Source organism: Coturnix japonica, chromosome 30, assembly GCF_054131305.1.
Source record: "Coturnix japonica strain WE chromosome 30, WE-NBRP24, whole genome shotgun sequence".
NCBI lineage: Eukaryota > Metazoa > Chordata > Aves > Galliformes > Phasianidae > Coturnix > Coturnix japonica.
This window is the reverse complement of record NC_140692.1, coordinates 2866379-2878644: the sequence shown is the minus strand read 5'-3', so window position 1 is coordinate 2878644 and position 12266 is coordinate 2866379. Positions and strand designations below refer to the sequence as shown.

The window sequence follows — 12266 nt, the reverse complement described above, 5'->3', positions numbered from 1 at the left end:
TGTCAGGTGCAAAGAAAACTGAGATTTCACCCCAAAAACCCAGTTCACAACAAGGCTACAAAATCCTGGCTGAGAATTTCTGTGTTAGAGTTGAAGCTCAAGACTGTGCTCCAACCAACAATATTTTGTGCAGCAAGACCTCAGGAGTTCACATGAAACCCAAAACAAACTTCCATTTCAACTTGATAAATGAACTCAGGACATAATATCAAAGAGGGCTGATCTGGGCAAGTAAAAGAGCATAAAGAAAAGTGAGCAGTGCAAAAGCTATCAAGCAAAAGCTCAGACTTGCATCCCTTGGAAGTGAAATTAAAGGCTCTCATTCATTTCCAGAGAAGTCAGAAAGGAAAATACCATTACATGCCATACCTTGAACCACTTGACGTCTACCTTGGGCCTGGACAGCTCACACTCAAATGTGACCTTGTCCTTCTGAGTGATGCTAATGTCTGCCAATGGTTTGCTGATTTTCACAGGCAGTTCTGAGAAGGAGAAAGAAGGATGTGGATTTAGTTGGGAATTAGGTCTCTAGGAGCATCTGGCATAAGGAATAATGAAAGGCAGTGCCTACTCTCCATGCTTACTAGAACATGTCATTAACAACAAAAAAACCTATTGTTTTGAGCACATTATCATTACTTGTGCTAGGGACAATCATGTTACAACAATCCTCTTGATATCTGAGGGATACTCTGGTGGCAATGGCCCAGTGCATAACATTCTTTGCAGCTGGAAGGAAAGCTGGTTCTGCTGTTCAAGTCATCTGGGACAGGAGCAGATAATCACACCTTGCACCAACCAATACCTGTCACAGTGAGCCTCCCCGATGAATTAATGCCTTCTGCTTTAAAGGAAATGAGTCCTGCATCTTCAAGGGTCACAGAAGAAAGTGTCAAGGAATGTTTCTTCCCCTGGACACCCATCGTGATATTTGGTGCAGGCTTCAGCCGCACGCCGTCCTTCTGCCAAGTCCCTTCCACATCCTCATGGGACACCTCCACCGAAAAGGTGACAGTTCCCTTCTCAGGGAATTCCAGGGGCTGCAGACCTTTCACCAGCTTCATCTGCCGCACTGAAAGACAATGGGGAGAGGTTGGAGATTTCACACCAGCATCTGAGAAATAGAATCATCAAAGGAATCAGAGAAAGGTTTAGGTTGGAAGGGACCTTTGAGATCATCCAGTTCCAAACCCCCTGCTGTAGGCAGGGATGCTTCCCTCTACACCAGATTGCACAAAGCCCCATCCAGCCTGGCCTTGAATGCTTGAATAGCATCAGGACTTCCAAAACAAGTTACTTCCCTCTTCCTCTCCCAGGTACACTATCTGCCAATTAAGCAACAGCCTTTGCAAAGAAGAAATCTTGTTCATAACCAGGTCCATGGGTGCTCTTAAATCGATCCTTCCAGATGGAAAAAAGATTTCAGGTGGCCTCCTAGATTTTACCCCTTTTTGTGTTGCACACAAGACTGAAAAAAAAATTACTTTTGCAAAGTTCTTCTTGTCATAAGGAAACAAACATTTGGGGAATGGCAGAACGAGGTAAAATTTACCTTCACGTCATTTGAAATTTCACTCTCATGTTCTTGGTGTGGTTTCTCCTATAATTATTTGGACTAATTAAGCTTTTCCCTGATGAAAGCCTAGAAGTATATCACAAGAAGGACCAACTTACCCATGACCTTTTATTTGTCTTACTCAAGCATCTCCTCCTGACCAGAACTGACAATAAAATATTCAGCCAGACTACAGGTTTGAGCATCTGAGTTGTTTCTAGGATCTCCTGCAAACTTAAGCTTGGAACACACACTTGTCTTTTGAATAAGTGTCTTTTATAGTGCAATAAAACAACAGGTTTTCACATGGCTATTCCTCATTTACCTTGCTCTGAAATCATTCTTAAACCATGAGGGATCAGTCCAGGAAGAAGGAGAGGAGAGGGGAAGTGAAAGGGGAAGTCCACGGTTCTCTAATATCAGGCTTCTTAGCCTAAAGCTCAACAGCAAATAGCAGTCCACTTCCCCACATTGCTAGACTCCGAGCATTTAAAGAACATCAGCTTACCTCATTATGAGCTCTAACACAGCCAAAGAAATTAATATATTCAAATATTCTCTTGAGTGATGAGAAATATGGAGCATAACTTCAGACTTCTGCTGTTAAACTCTCACTTCTATCATAAACCAGGGCAAGAGTTCAATGCTGTTTTAGATGGAGGACACATATTTTAAATAACTCGTCTCATTAAGGCTTGGATTCCCTACTACAATTAGCTAAATTCCAGTTTGGATCATGCTTCACCTTGGATCACTTAGGGCTTCAGCCACTTAATGGAACTAACTCAGTTAAAGGTCAGGGGTAAAATAAAAACTCTCTTGGACTAGCAGAGAGATTTGCAATGGAGTAACTGAAGTAAGGATGGGAGACTGAAGGTGTTGGGGAAGACATCCAGGCTTTAGCTACAGGGCATGCATGCAGAATCACAAAACAAAGGCCAGTCAGAGAAATCAGAGCTTCGTGAGAATTAAGGTGAGGTTGTTTCTACATGCCCACCCTATCTGCCAGTGTAAAACCTGCCAGTGAAAAAAAGGAAAGCTACATATAGGTGGGGAGAATTGTTGGTGAAATTATTTGTGATATTTTTGCTAATAATATGCTCAAAATCCTGGAGCAAGACTTCAAGTTAAGCAACTCAGTCTGTGTAAGTAGACTTACAGAAGGGAACCATAAAGCTTATGGAAGGGAACTGTCAAGCTAATCCACAGCTAAAACAGAGTAGAGACGAATTGCAGGAGCTTGTTTACTTTGCAGAAGTGTGAGCTTTAACCACTGCTGAGCTCCTAGTACAAAAGTCTGAACCAATGCAACAAACCAACCCGTCCATGTTGTACGACAGAATGTACTGACACCACCAGAACACAAAATTCTACGGCTGAAAATACCCGCAAAAATCATCCAGCCCTTCTCCATTGCTCCAGGACATGCTCAGCTCTTTGTGCCCCAGATATTTCACTAACCTTTCCTGAAACCCACAGTGAAGGCTTCAAAGCCCCTCCAAATGACTTATCCACTCATCCAACCATTAAAAAGCTTTTTTGTTGTAGAACTTGCATCTTTGTTATTGCAATGAAGTCCATTATTTCTGCACAGAGAACAGATTGTTTGCTTCCACTTTCTAAGAGCCTTTTATGTACTCAAAGCCTGCTATCAAGCCTTTCAGTACCTGTTGATGACCTACACAGCAGCAATTGGTGGCAGGGGCTTTGTAGACAAAAATCAGATAGACCTTCAATTCTGTCCTTGTCCATTCCGTAGCAAACATGACAAAAGGATGCAGGAAATAGGACAGAAGTACAGGGCTACAGCTGAGACACCGTTAGCTTACTTGAAAGGAAAGCATCCATAGATAGATGCACTGTTGTGTTTTTATTTTTATTTTTTCATTTAACTCTGACTGCTTATAAAGAGATGCTTTGAAAGACATGCTTTGTAGAGAAGAACAGATGGATAAGCAGGGAATAGGTTGCTAATAGCCTTACAGATGAAGAAAAACAGACTGCAGCAGAGTGAGAAATTCCAGAGGAGAATCAGCTAAGAGCTTATGTCAATGACATGGCTGAGGGCTGCTGGGAAGACCGCCCTCTCTTTCACCTTATTTCAAGCATTACAATGGTGTCCAAGCCCAGGGCTGTGTCTCCCTGCCCCCATGGCATGTAGGGCTAGCAGTAGCCACTGTGATAATAGAGAAGACCTGAATCCAAGTTCAAATCACATCCAGTGTCTTTACAGACCTTGCAATCATTCCACTTACTTTCCACATTGATCTTGGCTTGCCTCTTGTCGTCAGGACTCTTGCAGCAGTAAAAGCCCCTGTCTGCAAAGGAGATGTCCTTAACTATCAAGATATGCTTTGTTCCCTCAGCTTTGATCTCTGTTTTTTCACTGGCCTTCAATACAATGCTGTTCCTCATCCACTTGACTTCTGCAGGCTTGCTCAGCTCTACCTCCAGGGTCACTGTGTCTCTCTCTCTTCAACAGTTTTAGGCTCCAGTTTCTTCTTGAATGAGACTGAGGCCTCTGATCAATGTGAAGAAATAACAGTAAGAACACAGAGAATCCACAAAACAGTTTTTTTATAAAGAATTTAAATGGTGGTTCCAGTGCCAGTGCATTCAGGGGAACCCTACTTAAGGAAGCAAAATTCCATATCGTCACCATAACCAGAGGAAAGGCAGTATGAAACCCACAAACCACAGCACCAGTGACAGCCTATCAATGGGGCATTACAGCCCCTTACCTCGGACTCTGAGATTGGCTGTGCTTTCTACGCCCTCAGCACTGGCAGAGATTTCAGCTGCATCTTCCAGTGTCAGATCGGTGATGGTGAGGCTGTGGTTGGTGTCCTTCTGTGAGATCACGAGTTTCTTACTGGCTTCAATCTTGACACCATTCCTGAACCAGGTGACCACAGCATCACTGGGAGAAACAGTGCACTTGAACACAGCCTCTTTGCCTTCTTCAGAAGCCACGTGGTTGAGGCTCGTAACAAATTTCACCACCCTGGGAGCTGATGGAGAAGAAGAAACCACTTAGGAGCACATAAAAGATGTGTCCCTAAGTGTATGAGCTCGTTTATGTTTGAGCACCTTCAAAGAGCCAACAGAGTCAATGATTTTATTGGAAGCATCAGATTTTATGACTCGCAGGAAGTGATCACCATAACTCACACTCACATCCCCTGTCTGTAGAGGAGATCCTCCTTGCATCTACAAAGATGCAAGAAGAAAAGAGGCAAAGAAGGGGTAAAAAAAATCCCATCTTACATTTGGGATGCTTAATTCCAGCCTTGAAGGCTGATTTGCCCACTTAACTGCTGTGCTCTTCAGAAGCAGTTGTTCCACAGTTATTTTGAGAGAAAGAAATTTTGTACTTGGCTCTTAACACAGAGAACAGCATAAACACACAAATGAACTCAGCTTTGCAGTGTTGTAATGGCTGATGAGGGAAGCCAAGGATCCTTCCACACTGCCAGCCTTCATTTCCAGAGACATACCTTTGGGGGTGATGCTAATGCTGCTCTTGTCATCTCTGGACTCACAGAAGTACTCTCCCTCGTCCTCAGCCTGGATCCCTCTTATTGCCAGAGTTCTTCTGACCCCTTCCTCATCAATCTGGAAACGTTTGCTGGGTTTGATCTCAACTGCATTCCTGCACCACACCACCTTCCCTTTGGCATGGCTCACTTCCTCTTCCTCTAAGCCACATAAACAGCTGCTTAGTGCTCCCAAAGCGAATGCTCACCAGTTGTTTCCAACTTGAAGGTCATCTTCTGGCCAGCAGCCTCGCAGATGTATTCTCCAGCATCTTTCTTCTCCAGCTGCTCCACAACCAGATGCCGTGTTTTGCCCACAGATTCCATTCTGAACTTTCTGGAGGAGGCAAGCAGTCTTTCATCCTTGTACCATTTTACTTCGCTTGGATCCAGTGCTACTTCACAGCTGAAGGAGGCACTTGCTGTCAGGGCAGCACTCACCTCTTTCTGCACCTGCTCCTGGTTTATAAACACAGGTTTTGGCTCTGAGGGAAGAAAAGAAAAAGTATTGACTGAGGGACTGACATGTGAGCATCTTGCAGGTCTTTATATACCGGTTGGAACAGGTTTAGGTTACCACTTGTGCCCAAACTAATAGCCTTCACTAGAGAATATCAGCTCTTCTGTTGAAACTAAGTGTCAAATCTAGGCAAGAAAGAACCTAGGAACTGAAGGAACCAAGAGGGTCCTTGAACACCAGTCCCATGGTTGCAAGTCACTATGCAAACATATTGAACCCAAAAGAACATCTGTCCTGCAGGCAACCAAAACCTGAGTTCCTTTTACTTAAAACCCACTGTGAAACATCAAAACACATAAACATGTGATAGTCAAACCACTGGCTGCCTTTTCATGACCCAGAACAGTACTCCTGGCTTCCTGAACAGACTCCTCATGGCCTCTACCATTGCCACAACTGTGACTGTCAAAGGCACAAAGGAAATATGCTCACCAACGCAGTCCTTTGTTCTTTGTGTGTGATTTCCAGATATCTATTTTACTTTGAGCTCTGGGAATAGTCAGCTCTACCAGGTCTCTTACTGGGAGTAGCAGACTCACCTATCCAGATGCAGCCTCCAACATAAAGGCATAGTAAAAAGGCAGTGTACTACTAGGAGAAGTTCCTGCTTCTCCTGCCATGAAAGGCTGCACGTACAACATGCACTCCAGCCTCACTGCACATACTTAGCTTAGTCAAATGTTTCGGTGAACAGGAATTACAGTTTGGGATCTCAGGCACAGGAGAGATTTGAATAATGTCTTGAATACTGCTTCCATTGTACATATATCAGTAATTATTATTCTACAGACAGACTGAAACAGGTCGTTGTGCCATACTAAAACCAAATACTTTCTACAAACCCAGGCAATCAAGTATAGGGAAAAATCCTCAGCACAGACTACTGCAACTGGATCACTGTATAATAGAAACTAGATTTTACTTTACTGTTCTCTGCTGTATTTCAGACAACACCTGTCTTACCTGTGACATGAATCTTGAAGGTGAGTTTCTGGCCAGCAGCCTCGCAGCTGTACTCCCCTGCATCTTTCTTCTCCACCTGGCTCAGCACCAGCCGACGCTGTTTGCCCTCTGACTCCACCTTGAACATCTTGCTCCAGGTGATCAGTTTCCCCTCCTTGTACCACTTCACCTCCATCTTCTCCTGGGCCACCTCACAGCTCAGAGTGGCATTTTCTGTTGGTGCAGCCTTCACCTCCTTCTGCACCTTCTGCTTGTTGATAAAGGCATCCTCTGCTTCTGGAACTGGAAAACATTGGGTAAAACAGACATTAGATATGAACAGCTTGTGACTGGAAGATATTTAAAGCTGCTTCTGTGTCGTATTGGGCCATTTCCCGGAGCAACACTGCTTTACAGTGTTTATCACACATTCTAATGCATCCTCATTACAGTCCATATGGTCATCCCATCCCTCTGGGTAGTCTTTACTATCAGCTGGGACTCTTTATTTTCAGATTTCTTCGAATGAAGACAATGACAGATCTATATATATAGATATATATATACCACACCTACACCCCCACAATCTGTTACAACTCCATATTCCTCCCCATATTTGCCCCCGACAGCCCCCAGTAGCCCCATATCACCCTAAGGCCCCCACAACCCTCTATCTCTCCATACACCACCCCTTCAAGCCCCATACCTGCCCATATCCTCCAATAGCTCCCCACAACCCCTACACACCCTCAGAGCCCCCTAGAGCCCCTAGTCCTCCTATGGCCCACCACAGCCCCATATGCCCCCTAGATTCCCCCTCAACTCCCTTTACAGCCCCTGCACAGCTCTATAGAACAGTCTGATAGAACTACCTCTAGTAGAAGCAATCTCCACACAGAGATCCTTTCCCAGTAGCACTCAGCCCTTCAGTGGGGTCTAAGAGAGCTGCAGCCAGACTCAAACACAACTGCTCACACAGCTCAGCTGCCTTCACCTGTGCTCCTGACGCTGACACACTGCAGCCCCACATCCCCCTCTGCCCCCCCCACAACAGCCACTCCCGCGCACTGCGGCTCAGCCAATCGGAGCCGGCGGAGCTGCAGCTGCCCAATGGGAGGCCGGGGGAGGCCGACGCTGGGACGGGGAGAGGAGAGAAGAGACAGAGGCAGCACTGAGGTGGGATGGGCTGATGGGGAGTGCGGGGAGGACAGGGGGGTGTGGGGCTGTGGGGGGGGCAGAGGGGGATGTGGGGCTGCAATGTGTCAGCGTCAGGAGCACAGGTGAAGGCAGCTGAGCTGTGTGAGCAGTTGTGTTTGAATCTGGCTGCAGCTCTCTTAGACCCCACTGAAGGGCTGAGTGCCACTGGGAAAGGATCTCTGTGTGGAGATTGCTTCTACTAGAGGTAGTTCTGTAAGACTGTTATATAGAGCTGTGCAGGGGCTGTAAAGGGAGTTTATGGGGACTCTAGGGAATGTTTTCTAATGCCTGCTGGGGCTGCAGGCAGCATTGCCTTCCTCCTTAGGGGGCAGGTTTAATCACAAACCTCCCTATTTCCTCTCACAAACGTCCTACAAACCATGTCTGGGCAGTGCTGTCTCGGCCTGGATCTCAGCTCCTGAGACTGTCAGATGTGAAGCAGCAGCTGCTGGGACAGGGCTGGCTCTGTGTGCCCTCTGTGGGTCTGTGGGCATAGAGTGGGGCAGAGGGATGACTGTGAGAGGGAGGAATTGCCCAGCCACTAGAAAGAGGAAATCAGCTGAAAAGGGGAGATTTGAGAAGCACTGAGGCTGTGGCTGTTTGGACAGTAAGAAGAAACCAAGCTGTCACTGTGCAGATGGGAACTCCAGTAGGAGAGCTGTGGTGGCTTTACAGATGGCAGACAGCAGCTGGAGTGTGGAGCCAAGGGTAGGGGGGGGGATCTTCCTCTTAGCAATGCCATGCAAAGAATGATGCAGACTCCTGCAGGGTCGGCTTTGCTGTGTGACCCTGGGTGGAAGCAGCTGGAAGGTCTCAGCCCTTCTGCGCTATCCCAGGAGCTGGGGCAGTGCTCGGTCTCATCCCACCCCTGCTAATAGCAAATGCAGAATCCCTTATCTGTGTGCCCTTTTCTCTCATGTAGAGTCACCGACCCTGGGAAGTTCAAGAAAAGTTTGGATGTTGTGTTGAGGGCTATGATTTAACTGGGAAGTATTGGTGATGGTTGGACTGGATGATCTTATAGGTCTTTTCCAACCTTGATAATTCTATGGAGTTGTAGCAGATTGTGGGTGTGTAGGTGTGGTATATATATGTACATCTATGGGAATATCCGTATGAAAAAGATAGATCCATGCGTGTTCTGGGCTGCACTGAAAAAGGGGTGGCCAGCAGGAGAGGGAGGTGATTGTCCCCTCCTGCTCAGCTCTTGTGAGGCCCTATTTGCAGCACTGTGTCCAGGCCTGGGAAGGATGTGGAGCTGTTGGGGTGGGTCCAGAGGAGGGCCACTGTGATGGTCAGAGGGCTGGAGCAGCTCTCCTATGAGGAAAGGTGGAGGGATCTGGGCTTGTTTAGCCTAGAGAAGAGAAGGCTGCGGGGAGACCTCATTGTGGCCTTTCAGTACTTGAAGGGAGCATATAAACAGGAGGGGGAATGGCTGTGTATGAGGGTGGATAGTGATAGGAGAAGGGGGAATGGTTTTAAACTGAGACAGGGGAGGTTTAGGTTGGATCTTAGGAAGGTGTTTTTCGCCATGTTCACACCATTTTCAGTGAGCTGGATGAGTCTGTTGTTGGCATTTTAATACCATTGACCAGTCAGGCAATATGTATGGAGTATTTGGCTCTCTCTACAGTCATGAATGTTTGAGTATCTTCAACATGTGGCTCATTGCTTCCATTTCAGGCTGCCCAGAGAAGCTGTGGATGCCTGTCCTTGGTGTTGAAGGCGAGGCTGGATGGGTGATGGGCAGCCTGAGCTGGTTAGTGGGCAGCCAGCCCATGGCAGGGTGTTTAGAACTGGATGATCTTGAAGGTTTCTTCCAACCCAAGCCCTCCCGTGATCCTAGGATTCTGTGATTTCATTCAGGTTTATGAAGATGAGATGAGTTCTCCTGAATGCGCTGCTCTCCATAGGATTATACTTGGAGTTTTAAATTATAATTGGGTGAATTAAACCAGACACCAAACTTTCTGATGGCCAAAATGAAATGAAATCAATCCTTTACTGTGTCAGTAGTCTGTAACCAGAGCCCATCAGGTAATTCCCAGCCTCCTGCCTGTATCAGTGGCTGCACACAGTGAAAAAGTCTGATGGGATTTTAACCTCTAAAACGTTCCAAAGCAACCAGAGGGTGAATATATTCACTGTGCAAATACCTGCAGGAATAAGCTTCATGTATGTCCTCAGGTACCACAGTAGTTAATGGTGGGACTCAGTAGGTCATGCTGAAAGTTGAGTCTGCTGATCATGAAGGTCTTTTCCAGCCTACATGACCTTATGCTAATATTTCTGTATTTCTTTCTGTTCAGCTCCCCAAAAACCTCCCACCCAGCCCCCAGCTGACCCCGTGGTGAAAAATAAAACAGAAACCTCAGTGACGCTGGCATGGTCCCCTCCAAAGATGCAACGCCCCATTCTAATAGATGGCTACATTGTGGAAGGCAATAAACTAACTGGCTTCACGTGGGTGAGGTGCCACGAGTCTCATGTCCCTGTCCCAGAGTTCACGGTGAGCAATCTGTCTGAAGAGGCTGATGAACAGTTCCGAGTGTCTGCAGTCAATGCGCATGGACAGAGCCCGTCTCTGGAATTCCCAGGGAGCGTGCACCTTGGTAAGCACAAAAACCCCAATGGAAATTGGGTCAGTGTGAGCTGAGCAGCTGTGTTGGTTCCCTAAAGATGTTTCCTTTGACTTTAAGGATAGTAGTGCATTAACACACCAAAGGCTTTCCCTTATTCCTAGTTCTCCTATCTCCTATCAACTTCCAGCTACCACTAAAGTGATACAAGTTCTGTTTCTGTGACAGAGACATGAATATCCTTATCTTTTGATATCTCACATGTGCAAGAGGCAGAACTTTCTGTAACAGATTTGAAGCATAGAAGTGCTTCTTCCAGCACTCATGCATAGGGAGAAGTAGAAATGTCCCTATGATTTAATCTTCCATCTCTAAATGAGATACCAGACTTGCATCTAAAGAGCATTAAGACATCCATGTTGTTCTTCCTCAGACCCAGTCCTGGCTGTGAAATCCCCCCTAACAACTGGTGAAGCTGTACCTGGAGGGGATGCCATGTTTACTATTGACCTTACAACAACGTGTTGCGGCACTTGGTACCTCAATGGTAAAGTCTTACAGGAAAGCGAGACCTGCATCATCAAGAGAACCCAAACTACTCACAGCCTAATCATAAAGAACATCACCAAGAACGATGATGGAGCAGAAGTGAAATTTGTTACCAAAAATGTTGATGTCAGCACCAAGATGAGAGTGAGAGGTATTTGCTTTGATCCTTCTCCTTTCCTCTTCCAGTCAAGGCATAGTTGCTGTGATCTGATGATTAGAACTGGGGCTGCAGGCATTCACTGCCTGTACCAAATACCTGAAATTGCATCCCATGGACTGATGTGAGTCCTGGTAATGACCTAAACATGATAGCACTGAGTGTAGGGTAAGCCAGTCTACCCAGCTGCTTGGTATCTGAACCAGATTGCTTCATGCCAGCTGATGAATGTCTGCAGTTCACAGCTCTTGGCCAGTGCATTCAGTCAGCAGGTTTACCACTGCATCACCATAGAGCAGTACTTTCAGCTCCAGGTTCAGACAGCCTTTCTGATTGCACTGGAATAGTTTAGAAGTAGGGGAGCAATCATTCCAATAATATCTGTATCAATCAGCTTTGCATGACCAAATAGAACAGATAAACATTCATTATGGAAGGACCTGTTTGTCATTGGGTGGAAACCTCTGCAGAAGCATGTTTAGAGCATTCTTAATCAGTAGAAGGAGATGTTTGGTTGATTTTTACTTAGTAAATCCGGCAAGAAGACCAAATGAAATATCTTGAATTGCTCAGCACTGACACAATGCTGAGTGCAGGAACAGAAGGTGATACTTTTTCAGAGATGTTGCAGCAAACATTGACCACGTTAGCCTGATATAAATTGAAATAATGAGGCCTTTGCTCCTGACAGGTGCTGCAGTGAGATTTACCAATAAGAGCAAAGATGTAGAAAAGATCTCCGCTCGGCTGCATGAGGAAGCCAAATTGCAGGCTGAGCTTTCAGCCACAGGCGCTACTGTGGAGTGGATGAAGGATGGGAAGGAGCTCAAGGCCAGTGAAAATTATGAACTGCACATTGTGGGGAAGAAACACACCCTGAAAATTCACAGCGTCTCAATGGATGATGCTGGAAGTTGTCAGTGCATCTGTGAGGGGGATAAAATGCTCTATCAGCTTTCAGTGAAAGGTATGTGACAGTCTGGGCTGTCCTCTTCCTGCCCAGGGCCAGCAGACTGCATTCACCTGACTCCCCGACAGTCCAGCTGTTGTCAGACAGCATGTGGGGTGTTTTCAGTGGCTGTTTTGACTTGAACTGGCCAATCTGCTTTGTAGAGCCATTTGATTTCTGTGTTCAGTCCTGTGATTTGTCCCTAAGATCCAGAGGAAATCAAGGGAAAGAGAGGAAAAAGAGCATCCCAGCCTTCCTGCTCTTCTCTCAGGGTGGCCACGA

The 12266-nt window shown here is 46.1% G+C and overlaps 1 pseudogene; it reads right to left on the bottom strand.

Moving 5' to 3' along the window:
- Positions 1–282: 282 nt before the first annotated feature.
- On the bottom strand, positions 283–5626 carry LOC146755803 (obscurin-like; annotated as a pseudogene).
- Between the last annotated feature and the right edge of the window lie 6640 nt (positions 5627–12266).